We start from the raw sequence: 22,920 nt of genomic DNA on the forward strand, positions 1-22,920 counted from the left end.
TCCAAGTCGTAAAATGAATATTTGTCTGCCAAAGAAAGGCTGCACACGTCTTTTTCCCACTCTTTCCCTCCAGGGACCTATCCTGACCTCCCTTTGTCCCCATTGAGAGGGAGAACAGAGGGTATGAATACGGCTAAGAATATTTTGCTCCAGGAACCTGTGACTCTGGGAGTAGTTCAGCACCTGCATCTCAGGAGAGTAATTTAGCACCTGGATGACGCTGACCTTGCCGAGCGGGATCTGGGATGAACATCTGACTTGGGCCTTACCTTAGGGGCTGGTCTCATTAGGAGATGAAGTGACGTATGATTTCCAGTCTTATCACTTAACAAATGGGAAAACTGAAAAATAGATATGTGAAATGATAATTTATTCCACTTCAATTTTTCCTAGAGTTCCCTAGCTTGAAACCGAGAGACACAATTTTCCATGCTGGCAACTATAGACTTGTTTTCTCAGGAACACAGGATAGACGAAAGTATTCTAGGACAATGGTCTTTGCTTGCTGTTGTATCCCAGTCTCTCTGTCATACTCATTTGAGCACTTACACGTGCTGTTTCACCTTGTACCCTCGGGAGGGTGAGCAGTAGAGGACAGGAGTCAACTGGGTGGGGCAGGCTAGTGCTTGGAAGAGTGGGGAAAGGCAGAGGAATGCCTCCTTGTCAGTCCTTGCTAGGCACAGTCATAGCCAGCACAGCAGAAGATCAAGCTCATTACATAGAAACATTTTTTCTTATGGCAAGATGTATGAAAATCTTAAAGGTCAAGCTGTATGCTAGAAATTGTTGAAAGGCTTTGAAGCATTTTGTAACTGAATCATGAATTACAGTGTATGTTAAAATGATTATGTTTAAAAATAGGGCACATACACAGTTGAAAGTGACTTTGAAAATTCTCCTTATCCATATACACTTGCAATCTTAGACATGTATATATTCATTTTTATACATACTCTAAATAAATTTTTTATTTTAGGATAGTTTCAGATTTGTGAAAAAATTGCAAAGCTAGTACAGAGAGCTTGTTTTCATATACCCCAGGCCCAATTTCCCCTAATATTAGCCTCTTATATTATTATGATACATTTGTCACACGTAATGCATCAATATTGATATATTATTAACTAAAGTATTACTTTATTTAGATTCCCTTGGCTTTTACCTATTATTTTTTTCTTCTCTTCCAGGAACCCATCCAGTAAACCATGTTACATTTTAGTCATTTCCTCTTCAGCTCCTCTTGGCTGTGATGGTTTCTCAGACGTTCCTTGCTTTTGATGACCTTGGAGTGTTGAGAAGTACTGTTCAGGCATTTTGTAAAATTTCCCTCACTTGGGATTCATCTGATGTTCTTCTCATATTAGACGGCAGTTATGGAATTTTGGAAGAAGACCACAGAAGTAAAGTGACATTCTTGTCATTATATCAACTGTTAATACTATCGAAATGAGTTATCACTTCTGGTGTTGATGTTGCTCACCTGGCTGAGGTGGCGTTTGTCAGGTTCCTCCACTGTAAAGTTCCTCTTTTTTCCCCGTTCTTAGTGTATGTACTCTTTGGAAGGAAGTTGCTCTACTGCCCCATGTTTCAGGAGCGGCGAGTTATGCTTCTTCTCCTTGAGGACAAAGTAACTGCATCAATGATTCAGAACTCTTCTGCATGGGGGGTTTGTCTATTCTCCCCATTTTTTTATTTACTCAATCATTTATTTATATCAATATAGACTCATGTATTTTTATTTTATGCTTTGGTTTATAATTTAATACTACTTTATTTATTTTATTGCTCCAGTTGTTCCAACTTTGGCCATTGGGAGCTCTTTCAATTGGCTCCTGGGTCCTGCTGACGTATCCCCATCGTTGTGGGTTTTTTGAGAACTTTCTTACTTCCTGGCGATACAAAATGCTGAAGCCTAGAATTAGACATTTCTTCAAGGAGTTTTAGATTTTTTAAATTGAAGAATGGTATTGGAATCCAAGATTTGGCTGTTAAGTGTGCTTGTTGCTACTGGGGTGTCATTGCTACTAGGCCCTCTCAGCTGACAGGGAAAGGAAATACATGGGTGTATACTATCCCATATTGATGCATATATCTTTAAGTATTTCTGTATGTAACGATCATCACTAGCTGCATCCATATAAGCTAAACATGAATTCATACTGAGGTCTCCAACTTTAACCCATTACTACATGGACCATTTGAGCCTTTTCCCTTTGCTTGACTGTAAATTATCACTTCACTAATAAGAAAACTGTCTTCCACCATTCATCATTTATTTATTTAATTGTTTAATTTATGTACATATGTATAATGATTTCATAAGTATTAATTCATAGCCTTATGGAGAATAACATTATCAAGTAGAGTACATTGTTCACATACAGTCCCTTTTGTCTTTGGTCTTACAGACTTGACTCATTTCCAAAGTCATTTAGGTGAGCCCTTTCCTACACCTTGATGTCTTCAGTGATTCTGACTTGTAATACAATGAAATTCTTTTGTCACATTCTGCAAGCCATCCTTTTATCCTCATGCTCCTAAATGATTTTTAAACCATTGCATACATTAAGATTCATGCTTTGAGCTTCCTAAAACATGCCTTGTACTTCATCTTCTGAACTCTTACTTCTTCATCTTGAACCTCTGGCAACCACTGGTCTGTTTATTGAGTCTCTGTAGTGTTTTCTTTTTCCAGAATATCATATAAATCACATAGTATGTAGCCTTTTCAGAGAAGAGAATTCAATTCTTGTCTCTTTTAGCTATGGAGACTGCAGGTATTCCTCAGTTTGTGGCCAAACAACTTTAGTGTCTGTTTCCTGTGTAACACAAGCTTCTGCTGTAGTCAAATTTCCCTCTGCCTCTCTCTTAAAATGACTTCTGTGATTATATTAGGCCTACCTTGCTAATCCAAGATAAACTCTCATCTCAACATTCTTAATTACATCTGTATGTTACCATATATATAAGGTAGCATACATATGAAGTAGCATAATCGCAGGTTCTAGGTACTAGAATTTGGAGGGTTGGGATCATTATTCAGTTTACTACCATATTTATGAAATATATTGAACTGTAATATTCTTCTTTGGTAATGTCTTTGTCTGGTTTTGATGTTAGGGTAATATTGACATTATAGAATGAGTTAGAAAGTCCTCCCTCTGCTTCTATTTTCTGGAAGACATAATTGGTTTTATTAAATATTTGGTAGAATGATCAGTGAACCCATGTGGGTATGATGCTTCCTTTTCTGGAAAGTATTAATTAATGATTCAGTCTTTAATAGACACAGAGCTATTCAGGCTATGTGTTTTTCTTTGTGCGAGTTTTGATAGTTTGTGTCTTTCAAGGAAATGGCCTATTTCATCTAAATTGTCAAAATTGTGAGGGTAGAGTTGTTCATAGTATTCCTTTATTATTCTTTTAATGTTTATAGGATCAATAGTAAGAACTCCTCTTTGATATTGCTAATTTACTTCTCTTTTTGGACTAGCTAGAAATTTATCAATTTTATTAATCTTTTTAAAAATCAGCTTGTGGATTCATTAATTTTCTTTATGATTTTCTTGTTTTTGATTTTATCAATTTCTACTCTAATTTTAAATGTCTTTTCTTCTGTTTGCTTTAGGCTTAAATAGCTTTTCTTTCTTTAGTTTTCTAAAGAGGAAACTTAGGTTACTGACTTTAGATTTTTTCTGATATATGCATTCAGTGCTAAACATTTTCCTCTCAGTACTGCTTTTGTCACTTTCTGCAGATTTTAATAAACTGTACTTTTCTCTTTATTTAACTCAAATATTTTTTAATGTCCCTTGAGATTTATTCTTTTGCTTGTGGTGGGTTATTTAAATGAGTGCCGTATAATTCCAGATACACAGAAATATCCATCTGTTTCTGTAACTGATTTACAGTTTAATTAATTCCATTGTGGTCTATGGATATACCTTGTATAATTTATACTTTTATACCTTTTAAGATGTATTTTTGGCCCAGCATGTGAATGATCTTGGTAAAAGTTCTACGTATACTTGAGAAGAATAAGTATTCTGCTATGGTTGGAAAAAGAATTCTAAAAATGTCTACAAGATCAAGTTGATTGATAATACTGTTCATGTCATCTGTATCCTTACCAATTTTTGCTTGCTATCTTGCAATGACTTAAAAAGGAACGTGGTGTATACTGTATAGTTTCCAACTATAATAGTGGATTTATCTATTTTTCCTAGCAGTTCTATCAGTTTTTGCTTTATATATTTTAACATCTTGATGTTAATTACATACACATTTAGGATTGTTACATATTTTTGGAGAATTGGCTCCTTTATCATTATTTAATGTCCCGCTTTATTACTGATAGCCTTCTTTGCTTTGAATTTAGCTTTTTCTGAGATAAATACAGCTACTCCAGGGTTTTTTTTGGTATGTGTTAGCATATTATATCTTTTTCTATCCCTTTATTCCTAGCCTATCTGAGTCTTTTAAAAAGCACGTTTCTTGTGGACAACATATAGTGGGTCTCGTTTTCTTATCAACTCTGTACTTTTCTCTTTATTTCTTAATTTCTGACATTTGATTGGTCCGTTTATGGTATTCACATTTTAAATGATAAAGTGACTATTCCTATGGTTATTTGTAACTAGCAAGGTATTTTCTTTTCTCTTTTCTTTTTTCTTTTTATTTTTGAGATAGAGTCTCGCTCTGTCTGTATCCCAGGCTGGAGTGCAGTGGCGCGATCTCGGCTCACTGCAAGCTCCGCCTCCTGGGTTCACGCCATTCTCCTGCCTCAGCCTCCAGAGTAGCTGGGACTACAGGCGCCCGCCACCATGCCCGGGTAATTTTTTGCATTTTTAGTAGAGATGGGGTTTCACCATGTTAGCCAGGATGGTCTCTATCTCCTGACCTAGTGATCCACCTGCTTCGGCCTCCCAAAGTGCTGGGATTACAGGCGTGAGCCACCGCGCCCGGCACCTAGCAAGGTATTTTCTTTTCTAATTTCTCACTTTTTTCCTTCTCTTGTTTTAGTTGAGCATTTTGTATAACTCTGTCTTATCTCCATTTTTCAGGTGTAAATTATACTTTTGTTATGCAGATTTTTAAAGTGCTTATCTTAGTTACAATGTACATTCTTAAGGAATGTAAATTCCATCTCTTGTTACATTACACCCATTCATTTTATTTATCCCTATACTATATTTACGAAAACATTTTTACTGTTGTTGTCTTAAACAATGTTTACATTTTAAATCATTAAAAAAATGTTTTATCTTCACTTTGTCTTTATCCAATGCTTTTCTTTTTAAAATATATAGATCCAAGTTTTTCATAAATATTATTTTTCTTCAGTTTAAAAACTTTCAAGATTTCTCGTAGTGCAGGTATATTAACAATAAATTCCCTCAATTTGCTTTTCTGAGGAACTCATTATTCCTGCTTCAGTTTTTTTTTTTTTTTTTTTGAGACCGAGTTTTGTTCTGTCACCCAGGCTGGAGTGCTGTGGTGTGAACTCGGCTCACTGCAACCTCTGTCCCCCAGATTCAAGTGATTCCACTGCCTCAGCCTCCCGAGTAGCTGGGACTACAGGCACCTGACCTTAGGTGATCCACCTGCCTCGGCTTCCCAAAGTGCTAGGATTACAGGCATGAGCCACCACGCCCGGCCTCCTGGTTCAGTTTTGAAGAATAATTTCACTGAGTCTAGAATTCTAGATTGGTGATTTTTTTTTCTTTTAACTCTTTAAAATATGTCACTTCACTCTCTTCTTGCTTCTATGGTTTCTAGTTAAAAATTTGTAATTCTTATCTTTGTTCCTTTATAGGTAAGTTGTCTTTTTCTCTGGCTTCTTTTAAGACTTTCTCTGTCTTCCATTTTCTGTGGTTTAAATATAATATGCCTAAGTGTTTTATTATTGTTTTGTTTTAATATGTAGTTTAAGATCTATCATTAATCTTGGCAATTTTACTTCAAATATTTCTCTTACTTTGTTTTCTCTTTCTTCTCCTTCAGAAGTATTCCAATTATGTATTTGTTGTGCTTTTTGAAATTATCCCACAGTTCTTAGATTTTTTATCATTATTTTTCTCTTTATATTTCAGTTTGAGTTTTTACTGACCTATCTTCAATTTCACGGATCTTTACTTGACAGCGTCCCATCAAAAGTGAGTCAATTGAGGGCATGCTTCACATCTATTACTATGTTTTAAATTTCTAGCATTCCGTTTTGATTCTTCCTTAGAATTTCCATCTGTCCACTGAGATAAACCACCTATTTTTGCATGCTGTCAATTTTTCCTGCTAAGGTTCTTAACAAATTAATTATAATTATTTTAAATTCCTTGTTTGATCATTCCAATATCTGTGTCATTTCCCAGTTTGGTTCTGATGATTGCGTTCTCTCTTAAGATTGGGTTTTTTCTTGATTTTTGGTGTGACTTGTAATTTTTTGTTGAAAGTTGGACATGTTGTTTTGCAACTGAGCAACTGAGATCAATAGGCTTTCATTGTGAGGATTCAGAAAATCTGACTAGAAGTTTGACTGTGTTTAATATGTGCTGTTACCAGAGGTACCAGAGGTTCAAATTTCTGTATTGTTATTTATTTATTTATTTTTTCTCCCGCCTTGATTTTGGGCTTTCCTAATACTCCTCCTCAGAGAAAGTGTGTATCTTGCAGGTCTTTCAGTTGTAATGCATTGTTATCATATCAAATCCCTATTGGGATAGTGGTAAAATGTGGGGAAGGTAAAAAATTCTGTTGTCTTCTGATAATGGCTTGGTGTGTCAGTGGGCCTTTGTCTTGAGGATGTGGCCTTCAGAAGTGTTTCTCTAGTGCTCTAACTCCCCCATCCTCTCCCCTCTGTTCTCTTCCATGACTGGAGTTTCCAATCTATTTTCTTGAAGCCCTAACTGTTTGAAATGTTTTCTTTCTTAGATAAAACAGGGAGGCTATAGGGCCTGAGGTGGAATGAATGCCCTGCCTCTGATTGGGATAAGTCCCAGACAAGATCTTTATTACAAAGAAGGCTCTAAGAATATTTCATAAAGATTACTCTTCCTCCTGCTGCCAGAGCTATGAGTGTAACTTTCAGATCTTTGTAGTGAGACACTGATGGGGTTCTTGGAAGTAAATCCCATCAAAGTGTTCCCAAAAGTTGACTACTCTCCAGCAATCCAAATTTAATTCGTGAAAATTATCCTTTAAGAATTCGTATTAGTTTATGGCTCCAGTAGCTTCTGCTCTGCTTAAGTACATCTCAGTTGCAGTATCTCAGGATATTGTTCTTCAGATATCAGGATGAAGATTTTCCCTACAACCTTGGTTGTCTGAGAAGTCCAAGGAAAGTGATTGATTTTCAGATTGGCCATATTTTTTCCTGTTGTATGGAAAGAGTGATGACTTTTATGTCCTTATATACTGGAGCTGCAATTAGAAGTCTGTATCTATTAATTTATTTTTTTTCTATATTTGTAATGCATGGCCTCAGTGATATAGGTTGGATTTATACCATCATCATTATTTCTACCGTTGTAATTTCTTTCTTACTTTTTTTTCTTTGCCCTTGTTGGAAACAGAATATTTACTCATTAGAACCTCCATAAGACTTACTCTCTTTGCTCTGGAAGTCTTTTCATTTGATAGGTAAAAATCAGCTAAATAAATTCTAGGTGAGACACAAACTGGAACAAGTTTTCTACCCAAGAAGAGTTCAAGGTCTAGTGTTATAAATAGACAAGTACCAGGATAGATGAATGGGTAGGGTGCTAAGAGAGCAAGAAGGCATATAAGTTAGACTCCAGGTCAGGGAAGGGTTCTGGAAGAAGTTGATGGAGTCAAGAGTAGAGCTTAGGTAGGTAGAATGAAGGTTGAGGAAGAGGGGAAGAGAAACATTTTGGTTTGGGAAACACCATATGGAAGCATGAAGGATCAACAAAGAAGCATGAAAATCACTAGGTACAGTGTGAAGAAGAGTACTATCTGTGGCAGAGTGGTGGGCTCCACCAAGGCATTTGAATTTTATCCTGAAATCTATGTGGGAGCCATTGAAGGTTACTGAGCTGCAGTATGCTTGACACTGCATTTTTTATTGAAGACTGCCTATCAAAGGGAGGACAGGCAGGTTCAGGGGCCAAGGTCTCTGTGGAGAATTCAAGAGGGTCTGAATTAAGACAGTGACAAGGGGGTGAAATAAGGGACAAATATGTAAGATATTAAGGTGCACATATTGCATATGTGTGGGAAGTGGGAAAAGAACATGTATAGGAGTTTAGGTGAGTCACAGGTTTCTGTGATTTCAGTGATGGGGGATATCATAGTGACATGCACTGAGATGGGGTACAGGAGGAGGAGCAGGTTCTGTTTGGAAAGTGAGGAAGAAAGGCATGCTATTGCCTTTGCAATATTATTTCCATATATTTCAAGAGTACAATAAGAATTTCTTATTTAAGTATTCTAAAATAGACTAGTGTGAAGAAGAGGTATGAAATTGCTGCTGTCATTTTGACGAATCAAGTTGCACTATATTCTACTCTTGAATGGAAATTGGAAGCCATTATCATAACTAAGTTCCAAAATCAAACGCAGTGTCTTATTTCAGACCATATCTTCACAGAGAGGTCATGTCCTACTCATCTATGGTAACTCCAGGAAGAATTCCCTTTTGGACAACAACATACTACTGGACTCGAAGACCTGCTTAAAAGGATAAGAAAATAGGCAACAGAAACAGCCACAGATTAAATACTTTCTTTGATTACTTTCTGACTGATTAACGAGGGAAACTAGATAAGAAAATTTCTGACTTTGGCAAAAATTCCATCAAATACACAGAATTGTGAAAAATCCAACTAAAACTCTGAAGGGCATCTAATCTAGAAAAACTAGACTTTTTTTCTGATTAATGAATAGAGTTTAAGAAGCACATTTTTTTATAGTCAATGATAGGTACATTTCCTACCCCCCAACCTCCCTGGTAACCATCATTGTAATATTGCTCATATAGCATTTGAGTTTTCTTCTTTGCTTTATGTTTATTTTATATATTAGTCTTATTTTCATTTTTAGACTATGAGCTTCCTAGGAGAAGGAATGGGTAACACACAATAGATGTTTAGTTAAAAGTAATCTTTTAAACAAACATTTACTGACTATTCATGATGTGCTTAAGAAATATGCCTTTAATGGAATGGCATGTTAGTGAGTTGAGTAAGTAAATTTTGATTGTGATGTTTTTAAATAATCAATGCAATGTTTTGAAGGATATCATATTAAGTAAATAATTAAACCAGATTCTCATTCTTTGAAATTGAGAAAATCATCTTTTGATTTCGATCCACCAGATAAAGTAGATCTTTTTGTTTTAAAAATAAACGTATTTTTAAAAATAGACAAATTTTTGTTGACAAAATGCAAACAGAAGCACATAATGGGTCATTATAAAGAGATAGAATAAACTTTTAAAAACTTGAGAGTACTGATATTGGAGCACACAAACTGTCATCAAGAAGATAAGTCTCATTTCAGAGTGATACACTAACACATAAACACAATGTCAGTTAAGGACATATTTACACCTAAAGTTATAAGGTTTTTGTGCCATAATGAGAACTTATACGTCTAATATTACTTCATATTTGTCAACAACAATGAGCTCCCTTTTACATGGAGCTACAGAGGTGTAGGGTTTTACTGACATTCATTTTCAGTTATGCATCAGCAGGTTCACCTCTGTTTTGTTTAATCCACAGAATGAATGGAAACCATAAACTAAGCATATACTGTATCAGTTAAAGGTTTACCAAATGAGTTCCCATGGTTTCCTTTTCTCACTAAATGCATGCCCGCATGGTGGAAAAGGTCTCTGAAATGGAATGCATCCTGGCCTTTAGGCCTGGGGATACATTATTTCAAGCATATCAGGCTGCTTGGTCTAGTGCCTTTTACATGGGAAATGTCTAAAGACCTTGTTCTCTCACAAAGATTTTAATAAAAATCCAAATAAAATTGATTCTATGTTTGGCTTTGTTTTGATTTGGGGGATAGAAACTTTGATATGTTTATTCATTTATATTGTTTTAGCTCCCATAACTAACTACAAGGAAGAGGAAGGGACCACAGATAGTTTGTTTACATGAATCATGGCTTTTAAAAATCATGTGCCACATTCCTTTTTTATTAAAATAAATGTATTATAAATCTATTAGGAACTATGTGTATGATCTACCAATTATTAAAAATAATATAAAATAAAAGTAATCTTCTCTTGCAAACATTTAAAGTGTCATAATTTCACAAGACTAATGAGTATAACAATAGTGTTCTGTAAATCAGATAAACACCACGTTTCAATTTCATTATCTTTCCTAAATCCCCGTTTTTTTTTCCTTCCTTAATTTGTGAATAAAGTCATATATCATGCCTTAAACTTCCAAGGTAAACTTGTTGGTTAATTACTTAAACTGTGATATCAGATTAAAGGTGATTTGCCTGGTTTGGGAACGTCATTTGGTGATGTTCTGATTAATGCACTACCATGAGCAAAGGTGACAGATTAACTATAGCATGAACAGTAACACACTAATTCCTCACTGAAACTCTCAACAGTTGAGTCACATGCAGATTCAATTGTTTTACATGTTTCGCAATCTTTTTTCCCTAATGGAACAATAAACATTAACTCATTACTCTGAAAGCACCTTAAGAAAATCTGGCTGACATACATTACTCTCTATTAAAATTTTTTTCTCGATTACAATGCCAATTTTCCTTTCTGCAGCACGATAGAGTTGTATTTTATTTTAAAAGAAACATGAGTAAACTTCCCCACAAATATTTCAGATTTGTTATGGGCCACTAAAACGTCAGATCTCTGATAGTTCTGTCAATTCATTCTTTTTCAAGATGATATATGAAACATACTGGAGAGTGGGGTATGTTATAATCTGGAATTTAGTACTTGAACAGAGACTTTTTTAAGGCACTAAGATTACTTAAAAAAAAAAGGCACAGTGCCTTTTTGTTCCAAATGTGTTTTCCAACACCAAACATTCCTAGAAATACTTAAATCATAATCTCAATGTCCTTGCATTTACAACCATGATACTTTTAATGTGGAAGTTCATGCTACATTTTTCCATTTTTCAGTTTTACTGAAAACACAGAAGAGATCAGTGGAAACTCTCTGCAGGCTTTTTAGAGGCAAAGCTGAAGTCCAGGATAACTTTGGTGGAAGGCCTTTGCTGTCCAAACCCCTTGTGAAGGAACCTTCTGTCCTGTAGTGGGATTGCAGCTTCTTGGAAAGGGGAGCCATTTATCACAGTCCTAAATGAAAGCATTCTTTAAACACAAATGTCTTTTTTTCCCTTTGTCTAATTACTGAGAGGAAAAGTGAGAAGGAAATGTCAAAACAGAGAAACAGTGGTGTATAGAGAGAGCAGCCACTCTGGAGCTCAACCAGCTTTTGTGAGGGTCTGGGCGATTTGTCAAATGGTTGTGGCATAAGTCAAGCTCTGAGGTTGAAAGGTCTTGACCTAAGGAGTCCTGGAATCAGACAGTGTAAGCAAGGGGTCTGCTAGAATTTTCAGCTGTTGTGGAGATGAACAATGATGGGAGCTGGACATAACAAAACCTCATTTGCATAATTCAGGTAAGTAATTTTATTGAAACTGACAAGGATGTGACAGGCTAAGAAAGAGAAGTGAACACACTCTTGCTGGGAACCACTAAAGCTCCTCAGTTAGGTATGTGAAAATAAATGACAGCTAATCTCTTCACTAAGAAATCTGTAAACAATGCCATTTTACCCAGCACTCACCCATGACCTTTTGTAGAGCTGGTTATAGATTCCTTAGTCCAGTCTTCCAGAATATAGCAGATGGAATGGGCTAAATTCAAATTATGTTTTAGGCTTTACATTATAGTAATTATTTACCTGAATAGGAGTTCCCTCCAAAGCAGGTCTACATTGAGAAAGAAAGAATAGAAACTTTTTAAAGTGGGTGGTGATCAAATATTTGAGATCGATGCTATATAAAATAATATTTTTACTTAAGAATTGATATTTTGGGGGGGACAATTTTAACTTGAGTAGCTTGTACAAAGAATGAATAAAGGTGAAATGCTTTCAGAGTTTCAGTTTACTGATGTGTATTACAGATTTTACTAATCTTTACCAGTTGATTTTTTTCAGCTGTTTTTTCCTTTCTATGGTAAAAGGTGTGGATTTAAGCAAGCCATGAATTTAATATTGATCCATATTATTTAACAATTAAAATATTTAATGCCTAATAAATACTGTCATTGAATTTTGATAAAATCTTGTAACATCAACAAGATCTACAAATTAGATTTTATGTAGCCAGGATATACCTATCCATAAAAAAGTATCACAAATGATAAGGTTATCAGTAAAAGGGTTTCCTTGTTTTAGATAAGAGAAACTAAATTCTTAAAAGCACTTTCCATGTTTTTTATATTTGGCTTTGCTTTTGTGTGTGGATTGCCAGGAGATAGCTACATATCTTTTGTAATCCAGGCTGCTTACCAGTCATTGGTGACTTTTATAGGCAAGGGCAGTAATGGATGGAAATAGTAATCAGGCTAGGGAAGAATGCTACTCTAACCTCGTTTTACAGAGGAGAACCATGTCTGCAATGCCCTTCAAACAAGCGAAAAATATGAAACCCACTTAGTCAGATGTGAGGTGCAAAATCTCCAAGTCTTTTTGGTGGCAAATATACAGGCAGTCCTTCTGCAGTGTATGGAACACATGTACAGTTTGACCAAAATGTGGATCATTTCATTGAATGGAAAGCAGAGAGTTCTGGCTAGATCAAATGTGGATCTCAGTATTATAAGCAGGCTAATGCATAATTCATGAGGCTTAATGAATATTCCAATTCATGACAGCCAACTGGCTCCATAGGTCACACCTCCCAGTCTCATATAAATAAAGAATGAGATACTGGAAAGCATACCAGCTGAACCAAACTGAGTGCCAAAAACATGCATATTAATGAGGCACTATAATAGATACTTGACTCTTTGGAAGTGCCTATATTGGTTTCCAGCTACAGAGGGAAAGAAAGTTCACAATGTACCTTTAAACACACCATACTGTGCACCATAAAATACAGCTCTTTCTATGAAATATGGAATCAAATTATACTGATGTGATTTCAGATTCAGTCATTAACTCCATAACATCCTCTGACACTCCATCAACATTGAAACATTCTGGAAAGATCCCCACCCCCTGCTCCCATGTGCCTTTGCAAGTCTCAACTTGGTAACTAGGGAGAGGAAGTCCTTCAACAGTGCCGTTCTTTTATGTGTTCTGTTTAGACCTTGGATCAGGATGAATGGTAGCTCAGATGAATGCATTTGTGCCATTTTTCTTGGCCCCAGACTATGTTTCCTCACTACCATGACATCTGAACAGAAGGAGAAAACATCTCCCTTTTGTAGCAGGCTAATTTAATTTGTACCTTCCACCTAGGGGTAAATATGTTTGTCTGTCTGTCTGAGCTTTTTGCCCACTTTCTTTTCTCACGGGAAACCCTTCTGAGTAGAAAGCAGGAAATTGCTTACTGCTCTAACTTTATTTTAAAGTAATTTAATTTTAAGCCTTCTCACATCCACCCTAAAGTGAAGCAACTGTTGGAACCCCCTCGGGATACCCTTAATGACTTCTGCATGTCTCCTGTGTCACAGATGTCAAAGGCTTGTTGTTTCCAAGGTGTTTTATCTTTGGTATAGATGGTTTAAAAGACACTGCTTTGGGCTGTTTTACCCGCAGAAGATGTGCATTCGTTTTAAAATAATGAAGAAAAAAAATCTTGCAGCTTTTACTTTGACCCACATCCTTTCAAATCCACATTTCAAGTCATTGATCTTTACTAGATTTTTAGTTGATCTTGGGCATTATTTGTGGCTTGACCTTGTTTGATTTGGAGAGTTTGTCAAAGATCTAAATAAGCAACCAACAAACACATCTTTCCCTAAGTAAAATAGCAGGAAAAATGTCTAAGTATTTGATGTAAGTATTGTTACTATGTCTTAAGGTATACAAGATATGGTGAACCTTAAATTAAAATTATGACTAGTAGCAAAATAATCTACTTATTCATAAAGTTTAAATAGGGCCGAATTTCTTATTTACATTAAATGGATTTATCAAAATGCATTCTGTTTCTCTTAATTATTGTAATAGTTTTTAAAGCACTTTAAGGGAAAAATTGCTTCTTTTTTCTTATGTTTGTGAGTACACATTTAAATGGAATTCCCTTTTATGGTACTTATATCTCTCTAATAAATAAACTTCTTTTAATATTCAGTTCACAATTAATAATTACACATTACAAGAAATAAGACTTATGCTTGACATTGCATTATAAGCATAATTATTTGTTTAGAAGAGAAAAATAATTTTTCTAAAGTTATTTTATTAATTTCTATTTAATATAAAAGATAATTCTTGAATATAATAAAAGATTCCTGTATTGCAATATAAAAGATAGGTATCTTTTATATTCCTATTGTAATACAGGAATCTTTAGCTACCCATGGCCAGACTAATCTTAGTTTTTGGTTTCATGCTATAATTTAGATTAATATGCATTTAATTTAATATGAATATTAATTATAATCATGTTAATGATAAAGTTGTATTAATTGAACTTGAATTTTGAACTACATGGAGTTAGTTCACAAGATAGATAAGCATAGTAAAAGGATTTTGTTTTATTGAACAAATATTTAAAATTTCTTAGATTCAAAGCATTTAGGTATTTTTATGTAAAGCTACATCTAAAAATCATATGAAGAGATTTGTGTTTTTTCTGAAGAAGAATTAATGAATTAATGAGAAAGAATATTACAGTTGGGTATAAGAATTTTTCATTGCTTTCAACAAATATCAGTTTTCACCTCAGATCCATGTGTCTTCTAAATATGTTGAATAAATTGCTCAATTCTAGAATATCCCTAGATGACTTCATTTCTAAGGCATTACTTTTGATAAAGGAGCAAATCTAGTTAGTGTGATTTTGAACGTTTAATTTGTTGCTAGGGAAATTTTTCATGTTTTCAGTACAAATTTTACCAGAAGAGAGCTGTTTTGAGTAAAATGACATGGCATTTCCAACTTAATCCAAAACTGCACATGAAGGCTAGCTACCAGTCCATTAGAATGTAAACCTGGGGTTGGGAGAGTATTTCCGCAAATGGCCAGATAATAAATATTTTAAGGTTTGGGTAGGGGGGCCTCATATGGTTTCTGTCACATGTCCCTCTTTGTTTTGTTTTACAATCCTTTAAAAATTTAAAAACCTTACTTAGCTTGAGGGAAATGCAAAAACAGACTACAGGCCAGATTCAGAGATGGCCATAGTTTGTTAACCCCTAATCTAAGGTTTTAAGACTTTGTTTAATGTAGCAAAACATTTTTTCTCAGACATGGTTGTTTTACAGATGCTAATTTCAAGCTCAGGGTTTCTTTCTGAGTTGATTTTATACTGTGCTATGATTAATGCAAGAATATTTTGATCGATAAGGCTCAGTACAGGTATTCTAACTGGTGGAATTTAAAAAATATAACTTCCAGTAATTATTCACAACAATCCCAAACTGCTATTATATATCTTACTATACGTGATATTCTTTTATTGGAAAATAAATTTGTTGTTGTGATGGTGGTTGGGCATCTGGACAGCTTTCCACAGGACTTTTGCTTTCCCATGTTGTTGCAAAGTGAAAAATTCTAATGTAAACATTTCTTCAATTCACTTTAAGGTAAAATAACTAAGATATTACACCATATGTTTTGTACTTTTGAGATTTTTCTTTAACACACATTTAAGGCCAAAGACTTTTAATACTAAATTACCATAAGAGTTTAAATAATTCAGGGTATTTTGCCAACAATTACTCTTAATATACCAGTAAAATGTATATATTTTTAAATTTTCTGACTAATATGATATAGATTGTTCTGACATATTCAAAATAATACGTCTGAAAAGGCAAATCCCTCCTGTTTATAAGAATGACTTTCTTTAAATAAAAACGGTTTAATGATGTGAAGACTACCTTTAAGATATCAAAATGCATAATTCATCTCACCTTTCCCAGCTTCGCTGTCAAAATAGTGTATATTTAATGATTGGGCTTTTGGGTCAAATTTTCTTGAAATCCACAGCATTTAGATCTTTCCTGCATTGCCTCTCTCGAAGATTCTGTACTCATTACGTTCTCACAGTTCTCTCAGTGTCTGGGGATGCAACATGCACCAAACAAGTGCTGAATGTGAAATAAACATTCAGTGCGTGATGGGAAGACGAGAATTTTGCCTTTAGGCAGGTTGTTATTTTAAACGCAGTGCCAAGGATATTATTTCATTTTACAGCAATACTTAAGCTCTAACATTTTGTCTTAAGACAAAAGAGAGCATGGTCTCATGACCTCAGGGTTGAGCCAAACCAACAGTAGCAATATGAAGACTACTCAGGCCCAGCCAGTGGCGGTTGAGAATGCAAGGGAATGGATCCAATGGAGAGTCTTTACCTTAGAAGTATTACAAGAACCATTTAGCAGCAGGCAAAGAACCATGGACATGAATATTTAGTTGGTGGCTTATCCTGGACCTTTGCTTTTTTTCAGTGAAGGTCACTTTGCACCTATATCTATGCTGGGGATTGCTTTTAGACACAGGGATATTAAAATGAAAAAGATGATCCTTGCCCTTAAGTATGACAGAATTCTCTTTCTTTTTTCTTCATTGGCTTTTTTAAAAAGGACATTTTCAAATCCTACCTTTATGGTTATTATAAAGTGGCCTAAGATCTTGAAGTGTGTGTAGTATATCCCAAGTCTTCTAAATATCACAGTCTTGCAAGTAATAGCCTTTACTGTATTTTTTCTGTAATCGTTAGTGAACTTGATTGTCTCCTGTATTAACCAGGCTAGCAGTTTAAAAATCCTCTAATTGGCCAGGTGCGGTGGCTCACGCCTGTAATCTCAGCGCTTTGGGAGGCCGAGGTGGGCAGATCACCTGAAGTTGGGAGTTCGAGACCAGCCTGGCCAACATGGAGAAACCCCGTCTCTACTAAAACTACAAAATTAGCTGGGCATGGTGGTGCATGCCTGTAATCCTAGCTATTCGGGAGGCTGAGGCAGGAGAATTGCTTCAATCCACGAGGAGGAGGTTGCAGTGAGCCGCGATCACGCCATTGTACTCCAGCCTGGGCAACAAGAGGGGAACTCCGTCAAAAAAACAAAAAAAAATTTCTAATCTGTATAAAAATGTTGCGTGTAAATCTGTATGTGCACTATTCTATAGAGGGGGACCCACAACTGTATTTTGTGTTTCAGAATTCCATGATCCAAAAGAGATTAAGAGACAATGAATTTGACCAAATATTTCTGAAAGACAGGGACTCCTTAACAAAAAAAATTAGAATGTCAGTTTCCTTATTTACCATGAGAAATATATAACTATAAATATACTACATTTTTGAGTTTGTAGTTTATAGTATTGTACTATAGGTATGAAATTATAATTATCCTCTGTGTAAACTTTTATGTCTCAGCAATTTCACTCCAAAGTATTTTCTTAATGACTTAAATGAGACTTGTGATGTTTTGTTTCAAATTGTATTTTATTAACAGTGACAAAATAGTATAAAATCATATTACCTTTGAAAGGTGATCCTTTCTAAATGCTCAAAAAATATTTGTCAGTAATGATGAGTGGCATTAAATAAAAACCTTCATTATCTATTGTAAACTTTTAACATAAGATGGATATTTTTAGCTCTGGATGCTGTTTAAAAGGGATATTTTAAGCCCAATATTCATTGGGGAACAGAGAGAAAGCCTTGTCACTGGAGTGCAAGCTCTGTGAGGGAAGGGACATATTTCACTCATTTTAATAAGCTCAATATCCAGCACTATATTTTAGACACAGTGGGACCAAAGCAAAATCCTTTTGGCTTATTGAATAAAAGAATGAATAAAGATGTTCTGCCTAAAGAAAAAAATTAGATGGAACTTCTGAGTGAATTTCAAGTTCCCACAGTGAAATTTGGATATTCATTTGAAGGGGAATACATTCTCTGGAATGTCTTTATCTTTTAAAATTCTGCTCATACAGTAAGACAAAACAGCAAAAAGGCAATAAAATGAGTGAAATACATGCCTTACCTCACAGAGCTTGCACTCCAGTGACAGGGCTTGCTGTCCTGTTCTCCAATGCATATTGGGCTTAAAGCATCCCCTTTAAAGAGCATCCACAGGTAAAAATATCTGTCTTATGTTAAAAATTTACAATAGATAGGCCAGGCATGGTGGCTCACACCTGTAATCCCAGCACTTTGGGAGGCCGAGGTGGGTGGATCACCTGAGGTCAGGAGTTCGAGACCAGCCTGGCCAACATGGTGAAACCCCATCTCTACTAAAAATACAAAAATTAGCTGTGTGTAGTGGCATATGCCTGTAATCCTAGCTACTTGGGAGGCTGAGGCAGGAGAATTGCTTGAACCTGGGAGGCAGAGTTTGCAGTGAACCAAGACTGCACCACTGCACTCCAGCCTGGGCGACAGAGCAAGCCTCCATCTAAAAAAAAAAAAGTTTACAATAGATAAAAAGAAGCAAACAAAGGCAACAAATTGCAAATTGAAACACAATGAAAGCATCTCAAATCCCCTTTGATATGGTTTGGATCTGTGTCCCACCAAATCTCATGTCAAATTGTAATCCCCAGTGCTGGAGGTGGGATCTGGTGGAAGGTGATTGGATCATGGGGGTGAATCTTTCATGACTGTTTAGCACCATCCCCTTGGGGCTGTTCTTTTGATAGAGTTCTCATGAGATCTGGTTGTTTAAAAGTATGTAGCACCTCCCCACTCACTCTCTCTTGCTCCTGCTCTTGCCATGTAAGATGTACCTGCTTCCCCTTCACCTTTTGCCATCATTGTTAAGTTTCCTGAGGCTTCTTCAGAAGCCAAGCAGATTCCAGCATCATGCTTTCTGTACAGCCTGCAGAACCATGAGCCAATTAAACCTCTTTTCTTTATAAATTTCCCAGTCTCAGGTATTTATAGTAATGCAAGAACAGACTAATACACCCCGCCTCTTTGAAATATCCCTGATAGCTTCCGCTGGAAGTGATTCTTCCCTGCTTTAATATCATATAGTATTGTGAATTTCTCTCAATGCATTTTTTTCTTACTTACCATGTGTTAGATTTAATTGTGCATGTAGCTGGCCCAGCTGAAGCCTCCTGCTTCCTCTGCCATCTTGGTAGATTTGACTAGAACTCTAAGTTCCAGAGCCTATGACTGGTCAAATTAATCTAACTTTCATGGATTTCTGAGGGTTTTTGTTTTGATAAGATACTGAGTACTGCCTCCTCTATCTTTGCCTGCTCTGACAGCTGCATGTGATATCTCTTTCACCCTGAGCCAAACTGAGCTTAAAATTTATTTCTTTCACTGGTTTCCACAAAGATCCACACACATATACCTTTAGGCAAATTGAAAATATTCCACAGACTAACTGAAGGTAATGGAGAGGTAGGCTTGTCATCTTATAATTTTTTATCTTGAACCTTTTCTTGAATCTCTGCTCCTCTTTCCCTCTCTCAAAGATTTCCTCCACCTGCAGTTGCGTGTTCATCTTATCTATGATACAAAACAGCTTCCTCTTCCTTCCATGCCCTTTTCCTGCTGACCCTCAAACTTAGAACACCTATCAGTGCATTTTCCTGGAGAAATATAACCCTGTGCCTCAGAAGAATTCTGGTGTCAGTTGCTCAAGTCATTATACTTTCAGCCCTGTGCATGTAAACTTATCCTTTATTTGTATTTCTCATCTGCAAGCTTCTTAGGGCTTTATGTGGAGCTTCTCAACAATATCTTGCATAGATATAACACAGTCCATTAAGTGTATTTGCATTTGCTGCCTCCTTGGATCCTTCAAATAAATATGTAATTGACAAAGATATCCTGCTTTAAAGCAACAATTACTGTCCGAAACAGGTTAAATGAACTTTTACAAGGTCATATGACTTAATCAACAGTAGAGCAAAAATTAGACCCAGGTCTTAGATGTCACATTAAGAGCATTCTCTTACATCAAGCTAAAATTAATGTTAGCTGGATAAATGAATATTTAAATATAGTCACCAAAATACATCTACAGCCAAATGAATGTGGTAATTGAAAAAAATATTTGATTTATTCATTCTCTACCTTCCTTTAGTGTAGATAATAATTACTTCACTATATCAATACCAAAATCCACACACGTGGCACAAAAGAAAACGAATGCTTACAAGTGAATATAAAATCACTTTCAGATTTGTTTATTTTCAATGCCAGCTAGTGCCAGAATATTTTTGGTATGGTCAGAGTAATCAAGCTTCTACAAACAGCATGTAGAGATTGATAGATTTTTAGATATTGGCATATGTACATTTATAGCTATTGACAAAGCTTAACTCTTTTCAAGAACATTCCAACTAATATTGGCATTCTGTTTTATCCGTTGACACTCAACATGATGTACTGTGGAAGACTTTAAGACTTTCAGTGTTTGACTAAGCTTTACGGTCATTAATGTTTAATCACTTACAATTCAGAAAGCATTGTGCTTTCATTTTTTATGTGGCTTGTTTATCTATGTAAAGTAAATCAACATTGCCTTTCTGATAGTCTCCCAGTACATTTATAATCAGTCCCATTTGATGATTGGTGATGAATATGGATACAAATGCTATTTGGAATTACTTTATCATTCTATACAGATTCTAAATTCAATTTTTTTCTTTAAAACAATTATAATACATGGAAATACCAGCCAAAAATTCCAAAGCTATGAATATCTTGGGGAGGGGCAAAGATAATGTGCTACTCAAAATGTCTGGTATTGGCATGCAGCATTTCTAGCCTATAAATAAGAAAATAGTTACATTAAAACATCTCTTGGACTAAAGAGTTTTTAGCTATTGAGAGAGTCAAAATTCTGTGATGTCCATCCTTAAGGGCAAACAAACTCATTCCTTGGAATGGTTATCCCAAGGAAACAATGAAGAGATCTTGAACTACAGCTCTGTACATGCCACTGCAATGAATGCACACCATTGTATCATCATCATCAGGGCAATAGTGAGAGACAAAATGCTCTTGGCCAAGGTTGGGGGAAACAGGGACACAAAGAACCCAATTCAAGCAAAGCATAGTGGGTAGTGGACACATTTGTAGAATTTTAACAGATTCCTGGCATTTGTATTTACTCTTTGTTTACATTTAGGCTTTTAGCAGAAATACAGAAGTGATTTTGCAAGTCCTTTTGGTATACTGAAAAACTGGAAATGTAGATAAAAGATAATGTATTACTTAAGAAAATTTATCAAAGTTCTCAGAAAATTTTTTTAAAACTGGCTTCTAAAGAAGCTAAGAAACAATAGAAAACTATTCAGATAACAAATAAAAATGTCATTTCCTTTTTACAGCTCTGCAAATGGAAAAATACACTTCTCTTATTCCTGTTCATGAAACTGGCCTGAAGTGTGAACAAACAAACCACAGCCAAGTTGACAGATACTCAGTTATACTTTATTACAGCCAGTGTCCTACAATCATGTCAGATATCATATTCCCCATTCACCTGTCTACATCTTCAAGAAAAAGGATTCTTACGTACAGCTTTTAAAAATACAAGTCTGAATTGATTCTTTCTTTTGTGCCATAGAGTTTGAATACGTCCTCATCCTTTACACATGCAATTCATGGTCACAGAGAACAGCAGGAAGATGTGGCAATAAGCAGTGCAGAAAATTGATTGCATGTGACTTTTGAGAGAATAAGGCAAAAGGCTGAAGCCAAAGTGGCTTCGTGCCTACCTAAAGGGACAGCCATGAATGAATTGCCTATAGGGGATGGCACATCTGGTCTCCTACCATCCTTACCAGATTTGGCTGGTGACTACCGCTACCTCTGGCATTGTCTGACTGCCCCCACTTTAGCCTCAGTGCTTAGAGCTATCTGGGAAGTCAGCTGCCAAGGTTAAACATAAGGTCCATTCTTGGAGGCCATCCTCTGGGCTCCAAGGCTGATTTCCCCGGGGACTTTATAAGTGGCAACACCTTACTTCATGTGCTTGCTGCTTTACAGATGTATGTTCTTGAGTCATGTCTATGACTTCTGATGTATGCCAGTCATGGATTAAATTTTTCTGTTTCCATCCCCTGGGAAGGTAACTCTCAAACTTGTATGTATCAGCAACTACTGGGAGTTTGTTAGAAATTCAGGTTCCCAGGCTTGAATAGGTCGGGGTGAGATCCAGGACATCACTGGACTTTATTTTGTGAAATTACTCCCCGGACCCTGTAATCTATGCTAATTATGATAAAGAAATACATATTTTTAAAAATTCTTTTTTAAAATGAATTTAGGAAAAGCAACATCAATTATCTGAAGTACTGGCAAATGACTCAGATAATAATTAAATCTTTACCCATTATAGACTAAAATATTGATTGAAGTCACATTAAATTAATTTCATTTTGTATAAGGATGAGGTTGTGGAGGATTTTTCTTTGTTATGAAGGGGACCCTGATTTGGTAAGTGCCATCCTTTTATGAGAGAAACTCTCTAAGGAAGCAATGTCTATGGCACCAGATTATCGCTGTCTCACTAATCACTCAGCAGTACTGATGAGGAGTGATTTTTTTTCTTGTTTGTTTGTTTATCTGCTAGGCTAATATAGGGTTTGATGGCTGATTTAATTTTTATTTCTTTTATTACTAGAGAAGTTAAATATTTCTTGTGCTAATTGATCATTTATTTTTCTGCCTCTTTAGATTTTATTGCTTATTTTTGCACACTTTTTCACTTTCCATGGAGGTGTTAGAGTTTCAATTATTGGTT

General features: G+C 35.6%; 1 long non-coding RNA gene across 3 annotated transcripts in view; it reads right to left on the reverse strand.

Moving 5' to 3' along the window:
• The window catches only part of LOC104006368 (uncharacterized), a 129,035-nt gene that overhangs the window by 100,617 nt on the left and 5,498 nt on the right, over positions 1-22,920 (reverse strand). For 2 of the 3 annotated variants that reach the window (XR_680073.5, XR_010157177.1), the window contains exon 2: positions 270-341. The exons of the other annotated variant lie outside the window; for it this stretch is intronic. This is a non-coding gene — a long non-coding RNA (uncharacterized LOC104006368). The remainder of the gene's footprint in view (positions 1-269; positions 342-22,920) is intronic. 3 annotated transcript variants of the gene reach the window in all.

This window comes from Pan troglodytes, chromosome 4 (genome assembly GCF_028858775.2).
Source record: "Pan troglodytes isolate AG18354 chromosome 4, NHGRI_mPanTro3-v2.0_pri, whole genome shotgun sequence".
NCBI classification, from domain to species: domain Eukaryota; kingdom Metazoa; phylum Chordata; class Mammalia; order Primates; family Hominidae; genus Pan; species Pan troglodytes.